Source organism: Arachis ipaensis, chromosome B08 (assembly GCF_000816755.2).
Source record: "Arachis ipaensis cultivar K30076 chromosome B08, Araip1.1, whole genome shotgun sequence".
In the NCBI taxonomy this organism is placed as follows: Eukaryota; Viridiplantae; Streptophyta; class Magnoliopsida; order Fabales; family Fabaceae; genus Arachis; species Arachis ipaensis.
In genome coordinates this window covers 118,379,533-118,389,436 of record NC_029792.2, presented here as the reverse complement: position 1 = coordinate 118,389,436, position 9,904 = coordinate 118,379,533, and positions in this window count along the sequence as shown.

The following is a 9,904-nucleotide window of genomic DNA, read 5'->3' as shown; positions in this document are numbered from 1 at the left end:
AGAAGTTTAGTAGGTTAGAGATAAAGAGTTATCATGTAAACTTTTATTGTATATATGCATTATATTTGTTTTTCTGTTTTGGAAGTTTATCTACCAGTCATTCTTCTATAAGTATGAGTAAAAATTTTAATTTCGTAATGCAATTCATTCTATTAAAATTCACTATCATTTTATTTGATTTGGTCATTTTTCTAAAGTAATATATCTTTTCACAAATATTTTTGTCCTATTTAAGTTCTTAATATTTCAAAATCTTTTTAGTATTGTCATACCGTCAATTCTATTAACGGATTACTAACAATAAGATAACATTGAGACGGTTTTATAATATTAAGGACTTAAATGAAATAATTTAAATATTAAAAATAACTTTAAAACTTACTCCAACCGTTAAGAACAAAAATAATACTTTACTTTATATATTATAACCAAAATGCTATATTTTGGAAAAAAAAGTGAAATTAACAATCAACAACTATGCTTATACATATAACACGTGAAAAGAAAAAATCATTGTTATCCTCGTTCTCCATCTCATAAAACTTCTTTTTACCTTGGCATCTCATTACCTCTAAATAGGGTTGTACATAAGTTGGGTGAAGTCGGGTTTGCTTTAACTTAGATTTGATCTTAAATAATGAGCGAATCTATTTTTGAGATTCTTATCCGGCTCTAAACCCGATAAAATCTTACTACTATCGAGTCACATTAAAACTGGATCTAAACCGGTAAAGCACAGGTCTTGATAAATTTTATGTCAAAAAATTATGATGCATTGATTTATAAAAAAAGCATACTTATCATAGAGAAGTTGATATCCATATTTGAACTTTAATTTGTCTATAAATTCTAATTTCATACTTCTTTGATCTATTTTCTAATTCAACAAGTGTGATTAAAAACAAAACAATAAATTTATAATTAATATAACATAATATTGGAATTAATTTAAAACATATATACATTTTTTAGTCCCCTTAAAGTACACATGGGTCAGATAAAGTCGGGTTTGTCTTGATCCAAACCCGACCCTAAATAATGACCGAGTCTATTTTAAAATCCTTACCCAATTCTAAATCTATAAAATCACGCCAAATTAATCTCAAATTATTTAAATTCAGACCGAACAATGTACACCCCTGCCTCTAAACTAAATTACATCCTTTCACATTCTAAACTTTATCCTCCTCATCACTTTGTTTCTCATCATGATTATCTCCTTCGTCCTTCCCCTCCTTTATCATCTAATGTTACCCCACCTTCCGCGGTATGTTCCTACTTTACCTGCGTCCAGTAACGGACCCAGAAAATTTTAAGAGTGGGGCAAAAATATATATACTAAAATAAAATTTGTTAAATATTATTAATTATATAGAAATATAAAAATTAAAGAGTTAGTGAACACTTTCATTCTTAAAATACTATTCATTATATATAATTTATAAAAAAATATTTTTTATTTCTAAAACTTGAACTTAAAATATTTTAATTAAATTATAAATACCTTATTATCCTAACTAATTTTTTATACACATTTAATAATAAAAGACTGAATTAATTGGTATATTAGCGCCTAATGATACACTAATATTTATAATTTGAAACTAGAATTATATATAAATACTAAAAAAATTAAATCTGTATACGAAAAGTATGTTTATATAAAATAACAGAAACATAATTCACAATTTTTTTCTTTCTTTCTTTTTAAAATAATTAAATTTGTTATATATTTTTTAATTTAATTTTGATATAATGTTAGATGAAAGATTTTATACATTTGTGTAATTATGTATTGTAATTAAAATATTTTTCTATTACTATTTCTAAAAATAAAAAATATATTCTAAATTAGTAAATTAATCAATTTATTTTAAAATTTTATACGCAACATAGGTACATATAATAGAACAAAAGATAAAAAATAAGTAATAAAAATGAATAAATCGAAAATAAAATAAAATATATAAAGTCACAAAGAAAATAAAATATTAGATTAATACCTAAACTACAATTGTTTGAATTAAAATTTGCAATTGAAAATATCAAAAAGAGAAACAATTAAATTGAAAGATACATAGGGTCATGGAGAATTATATAAAAAACATAAAAAATTTAAAATTTATTTTTTGATGAAGAGAAGATGACCACTAGATAAGGAATAGAAAAAAAGTTGAAAATATAAAAATAAAAACAGGGTTTAAGGGAATAAAAGAGTGACGACACAAGAATTAAATTTGATTAGGTTAAATAATAATAAAAAATGATAGAGAAATAAAAAAAGTGAATTTGGAACTTTAGCTAATTGAGTTTAATTTATTTATAGTGGGATCATTTAAAATTTAAAGTGGGAGCATATTATATATAACTATATTTTAAAAAAAATTAAAACACTGTGGGGCAAGTGCCCCCTCTTCTTTGCTACTGGGTCCGTCCCTGCCTGCGTCTTACTTCATAGTTTAATTATCATAATCTAAATTTGATTAAATGTGACTACTTTTTGTTATTCATAAAATTAATTTAATATTAAGATTTTGATTTTATGATTAAATATTTTTTTGGACAAATATTAATTGTTAGATATTGATATATACGAATATTTGTTTTTTTTTTGGTACATGGACACGATGTGTGCCAACCTAATATTAGTTGGAGTGGCATGGTAGTGTTGTAGGGCACACAACCCCTATAGGATTGCACATCAGTTAGGGTCGTGCCACTAATTGTGGTAGGATAGTTGTAATCATGTTAATCTAGCTAATTCAATTAAAAGCTCAATCTCAATAATCATAAATCATGAATGATATTAATGTAATCAACTCTGTTAAATAATTAATTAGGAATGTATTCAATTGCAACTAACTATCGTATAGGCTACAACAAAAAGCTCAATAAAAAAAAACTCACAACCTCTAGCCGAACTTAAATTTATTTTCACTTTTCTCTCTAGCTAACAATAAAGTGGAAAAAAAAAAACAACCGTAGAAACCCTTTTCCATTCCTCCCACTCCAATAGCCGCGCCATTCACCATCCTCTCCAATTTGCTCAGCCGCCGCGACACGCCACAACCGTATCGTTGCGCCACACTCATCAGCGTTGTCATTCAATAGTCTGTCACACCAAGCAGCTGCATCTCCTGCGCTATAAAGGATGTTTGAAATCCCCAGCGGCAGTTAGGCCACAAACGACGCTCCAAAGTGGCGCCATTGCGCTGCGCGGCCCACCTTCGAGCTTCAATCAAAAGTCTTCCGGTCCCCGCCTCTGCACGTCCTACGCTATGAAAGACACAGAAAAAACTCATTTCTTGCCAATTACAAGGGCTCTATAAACAAGGTAATACCACTTGTGTAAGTTCACCTTTTTTTTTTGAATTTTATGTTTGGAGGGAACATGAAATCTAGTTATCCTCCGTTTTGGATGTTTCATTGGCATGGGTTATGGATGCTGTGTGTACATGTATTATCGACACCATTCCCTTGTGATTTTGGTTGTTTTCCTTGTTTTTTTTATTCAGATATTTATTTCGCTTAAACATTGATGATCACCTTTGGGGTTTTTGATTTTTTTAATTAGATTTTCATCTTAATTGGATGTTTTTTTTGTAGGGTTTAGGATGTTTCTTTTTGAGATACTAGATATTTTTTTACAGGGTTTTAGATATTTCTTTTGTTGGATCATCATGTATGGTTTCAGATGTTTCATTTTCACTTGACGAAGTTGCATGTTTGATATATCAGATGTTTCTTTTTGGGTCATTGGATGCTTTCTTGATAAGGATTCAGATGTTTCTTTTTGGGCCATTCGAATGTTTCTTTTTTGAGTTATTGGAATTTTTTTTCAAAGCCTTCTACTTGTTTCTTTCTGAGTTATTGGATGTTTATTAAATGGTTTTAGATGTTTCTTTGATTAGATCAATATATAAGGTTTCAGATGTTTTGTTCTCACTTGTCGAAGTTGCATGCTCGATATATTAGAAGCTTTGTGTGGGTTTTCGGATGTTTTGGATGTTATTTTTTTATGATTCTGTATTTTTTCTGGTTTTGGACGTTTTGTTTTTTAATAATTTTAGATGGTTCTTTTTGTTTAAACTTTGGATGTTCTTTTGACATTCGTTTTCAATGTTTCTTTTATTATACATTTGTAGAGAAAAAAGCATACAAGAGGAAGAAGGCATCCCAGAATAGATTTTGGATGAGTTTCTTATGGGTTGTAGTTTATGCTTATCATGTACAGTTGAGGAGTGATGTACTGAGTTCGAATTCTAAAAATTTGTCATGATGTAGGTTTAGGGTTAAGTGGTTCTTACTATTGAGCATTTGTTAAATTCTTGTTTTGAATGTTTCTTTTTAACAAGTTTTGGATGTTCTTTTTTGGTAGTTTCGAATGTTCTTATTTTAGTGTGTGAAATTTCATTTATCATTAAAGGACAAGTACGTTATACATGCTATGATGCCACCAATAAAAGGAATATCATATATCCAAATAATTTTTTTGTGTAGTTTCAAATGTTTTTTCCGTAGTCTCAGATGTTCTTATGGTTCATAAGGCATTGTTAACAAAAAAAATGCATGTATTCCTAATGGAAAAAAAATGAAAGACTAATGATAAAGAGAATAATGTGTTCTATACTTTAAAAGTGTTATATGAAAAAAATAAAAAATAACATGTATACGTCCTAATTACATTAAACTACGAATTTTTAAAAGTATTTACCAAAAATATGAATCCACTAAGTTGTTGCGATTCATCTACTCCACGACTTACACTAAAGGATTAAGCAATCAAAATAGCTAATGCAGAACTATCCTCAAATGAAACAAGAGTTCCAAATTGAATTACATTGCCGACCTCCTAGTGCCAAGTAGCTAACCAATTAGATTAGTCACCTGCTATAGTACAGAAGAAGAAACAATAAGGAGACATATTTAGACAACAAGACAATATTACTATAATTAACATTAGTCATTTCTATGATTTTAGAGGTAAGAACTTCCATGATACATGATCTATTTGAATGAGGATTAGACATGACAGACATGCCATGCAACCAAAACCATGGTTATTAAAGCATCTTTGGGTAAAAATTGTATTATCAATTTAAATGATTATGATTCCAAAAGCCAAGAAACACATAATTCTATAGGTAATTTATTTGTGTATTTATCCCAAAGAAACACGTATCAAGTGAAAAAAAAGGGAAGTTTTAAAAAAATACTACCAAGACAATTTGCAAACAAGATCTTTTGAAGCTTCAGAAAGAACCTGAACACGATCTATTAGTGTTGTATGATACCTTATTAACATACAATCTAGTTAATTACAAGTATAAAATAAAATATACCTCATCTTCACAAAAGACAGTGATTTTTGAAACACAGTCTCAAGTACTCTTAAAAATTTAATTTTTAAAGATCATTAAATTACTTAATTGTCCATATTTTATCAATGCACCGAACAAAGAATAGTAATTCACACATAAGCTAATATGTCCCTAAAACTTTAAGAAAAAAAATAAAAATATAATGTACTCTACATAGGAAATAAACTTACTGTACATATAGAGAGCATCTTATCAACATTTTTAGGCTCCAAACTATTTTGAAAACGCTCAAGATAAGAATTAGCAATCCAATATCTATTTGAATTAGGAGTGTGCACTTGCAATTATGAAATAAAAAACTTTACTCTATTGATAAATTGTGTGGATTGCATGTGAGAATCTAATAAACATAAGGAATTTCACTGAACCTTATCAATCAACATAATTTAACCGTCCTCTGCCTTCCCAAGTTCATATTTTGTGTCAACCATTCTAAGGCCATGTTTTGAAGCCACATGCTGAAAATTCAAACTTCGTCAAAATAAGGCAATATCAAAAGTTAAATTCAATGTTTATCAATATAAAAGGAAATTCAAACAAGATAGATAAATAAATGAAGAAAAAGTATATTAAACCATCTTTTTCCTCTTATCCATGACAACACTAAAGAAGAATCACAGTAGTCCATACACAAACAAATCCAGCCCAACAAATAGAATAAATTTCTTCGTCACACCTTTTCTCATTTGTTACAATTTTAGCTTATCCGTATTCCTTCTAAAAACACATTTAGTTATGCTAACTCATGTTTTGATAGCTAATGAAATCACCTAGAAGATTTTATTATTTTAGCCATTTCGTATTCATAGTCAGTTTTGTATATATATAGGTAGCATTGTTTTTCATATTTCAGTATGAAAAATATGCACAATTAAATCATTCTTTGTTGTCATTTTCTTGTCTATTTCAAGTTTTATTATGGTATCAGAGCTCTTTTTGAACTCTGCTGGTATCCATGGTTAAAATAGCCAATCCAAATCATCAATGTCCCTCGCCTTCTCCCGCGATGGATGACCATCTTTCTAATTTAGCTCAGGATCCCACCAATCTCTACTACATTCATCCTAGTGAGAACCCCACCTCAGTTTCGGTTACCCATATTCTAACAAGAAGTAACTATCATTCACCATGGCCATTATTTCTAAGAATAAACATGGGTTTCTTACTAGTTCCTCCTCTGCCTAATGATCTTCTTTTTTTAGCCTGGGAACGTTGCAACAACTTGGTCTTTTCTTGGCTGTTTCATTCTCTGTCCCCCCTTCTATTATTCAAAGTGTCATCTGCTACTACCTTCTCCATGTGGATAGACTTCAAAGAACTCTTTGCTCAAAGCGATCTTCTCTGCATTACTGAGTTGCAAGAAGAAGTCTATGCACTCAAGCATGGTAATATGTCTGTCATTGAATTTTGTGCATCTCTGAAGTTTCTCTCGGAGGAATTTAACAATTCTCGTCCTCTCCCGGTCTGTCCCTGCCCATCAGCATCTCATGGATCACATGATTTCATAATTCGATTTCTCAAGAGATTGGATGAATAGTTCTCGGTGGTTTAGTCTCAAGTGCTTCTTCTGGACCCATTGCCGCTGGTAACCAGAGTCTTCACCTTGGTCATCCAACACGTAAGTCAGCTACAGGCTACCGTCGACATTCTTGATGATCTATTCTCCATCTATAAAACAAGTGGCGGCTCCTCCACTTTGAAGCTCTGCACATATTGCGGTCGCGGTGGCCACATGGTTGAAGTATGCTACTCGAAACACAGGTACCCACTGAGGCACCCACGTCATCCTGACCATCCAAGGTTTCATGATCATACTTCATCCTCTACAAATGCAGTCATCGTCACTCCATCCCTTCCCAAAGACAATGGACCATCCAATCAAATTGGGCTTCTGTCAAATTCAAGTGTTTATTACCTTTGTTCTTTAAACACATTTTCTACGTTAAATAATTTTACCAACAGAAACATTTTCTTAAATTCTTGGATTATCAATTCTGGTGCCACATATCCTATTGCATCAAAGTTGTCTTGGTTTATTTCATATTGCAAAATTTTTTCTATCATTGTTCACTTACCAAATAACATTCAAGTCACCGCTTCATATAAAGGTGTTGTTCAATCCTTCATGATGTTCTTTATTTGCATTATTTTAATTTTAATATTGTTTCCAAATCCAAAGTTACTTCAATCTTCAATGTCAACTCATTTTTCATCCTCTTATTATATTTTACAGGTTAACAATTCGAGAACGATTGGTTTGGGTAGAATGAGAGAGGGATTACATGTTCTTGAAATACCTTCATTCTAATCCATCACCTTCACACTCCATTCATACAATCCAAACAAATTCACCCATTACATCATCCAACTTGTGGCACTTTCGTTTAGGATATCTTTGTGAACAAAGGCTTAATTATTTACATAGAAATTTTTCTTTATTTCCATGCATCATGATGAAGCTTGTGATATTTGTCATTTTTCTAAGCAAAAGAAACTTTCTTTTTCTCAAAGATTTACCAAAGTAAGTGCTAATTTTGATATATCACAATTCGATATATGGGATCATTTTGGCAAAATTCTATTCATAATCACAAATATTGTTTTACTATAGTTGATAATTTTAGTTATTTTACTTAGGTTGTTTTATTAGAATCGAAATGAGAAGTACAAAATCATGTAAAAAATTTTATCAACTTAGTTAAAAGACAATTTAACTCTAAAGTTAAATGCATTCATTCAGATAATGGATCAGAATTTCGTTTACATAACTTTTACTCTTACAAAGGCATAATTCATTAATGTAGTTGTGTTGAAACCCCACAACAAAATGGTAGGATCGAATGCAAGCACCAACATATTTTAAATATAGCCGGTTTACCTTTTTTAATTAATTTTAAAACACTATTTGAGGTTTTATTTACCTATTTCCAAATTATCATGACATAAAAGTTTTTCGATGCTTGTGTTATATTTCTACTCTTACAATAAATAGATTAAAATTTGATCCAAGAACTAAAAAGGGTATTTTTATTGGATTTCAAATAGATATTTCAAATAGATATAAAGATATATTATCTATCTTTTTGATAAAAAAAAAAAAGATTAAGGTTTCCAAGAATGTTATTTTTTATGAAGTAATCTTACCTTTAGTCCACAAAAATAGCCAAACTCCTTCCTTTAGTCCAACAACCCAAATCTGAACCAAACACTTCTCCTTCTCACAAAAATTCTTTAAAGTCTCTTGATAGGCCACACACTTTTCTTTTTCCCAGCCCACATACTACACATAACCAAACCATATTCCTTCACCCAGAAATACAATAACCCTTTCAGTCGGACCCTCACCTATACCTGTTGATCCACACTCATCTATTTTTCCTAGTTCTCCAAACACACGACACAGGACATCCTCTTCTCCCTCTTCGATGCTAATCCCTTCTTCTTCACCATCATGTTCTAACCAGCTTGAACCCATGAATGTCAAGCCTCCTTTAAGTCATGCATCCTCCTCTCCTTCAACAATAAACATACATCATCACCTCATCATTCCTCATTATGTCGAGTGACCTTGCTGACCTTCAGCTTATCTATCTGATTATTTGTTCAATTCCTCATTCACCTATGCAAATCCCTCTTCCTCAAAGTATTAGTATCCTTTATTTTCAGTCATGTCTTTTTTTTTCTCTTTTACCTTCACATAATCAGTTTATTTTACCTATATATTCTAATATTGAGCCACAATCTTTTAAGGATGCCAGTACCCACTCTAATTGGCGCAAAGCTATGAAAGATTAGTTGAATGCTCTTGAGTTGAACAAAACCTGGTGTATTGTTGATTGTTCTGTAAGTGTTAAGCCGATTGGTTGTAAATGGGTATATCGTACCAAATGCAAGCTTGATGGTTTGGTTGATAGGTATAAGACATGTCTTGTGGCTAAGAGATTTACCCAAACTGAAGGTGTTAATTTTTTGAAAACATTCTCTCTTGTTGTCAAGCCTACCACCATTAGACTGGTTTTGGATTTGGCATCTATAAAGCATTGGCCTATACATCAATTAGATGTCAATAATGCTTTTTTTATACAGGGATCTTCTGAAGAAGTTTACATGACTCTACCACGTGGGATTACATCTCCTCTATCTAATCTATGTTGCAAGTTGCTGAAGTCATCGTACGGTTTACAATAATCTACTCGTATATGGTATGAAAAACTTTCTAATCTTTTTCTATCTCATGGATATCAGCAGACCTTATTTGATTGTGATTATAGCTTATTTGTTAAATTTACTAGTGCTGAAATATCTATCCTTCTAGTTTATGTAGATGATATTATTTTTACTGGTAATTCCATTTTCTGAACTTGTTGTCATTAAATCTATTCTACACTAACACTTCTGCATTAAAGACTTGGGTCCATTAAAATATTTTTTGGATATTGAGGTTGCTCAATCAGCAAAGAAAATTTGTTTATCCCAAAATAAATATTGTCTTGATCTTTTGGAAGATTCTAGATTATTAGGTG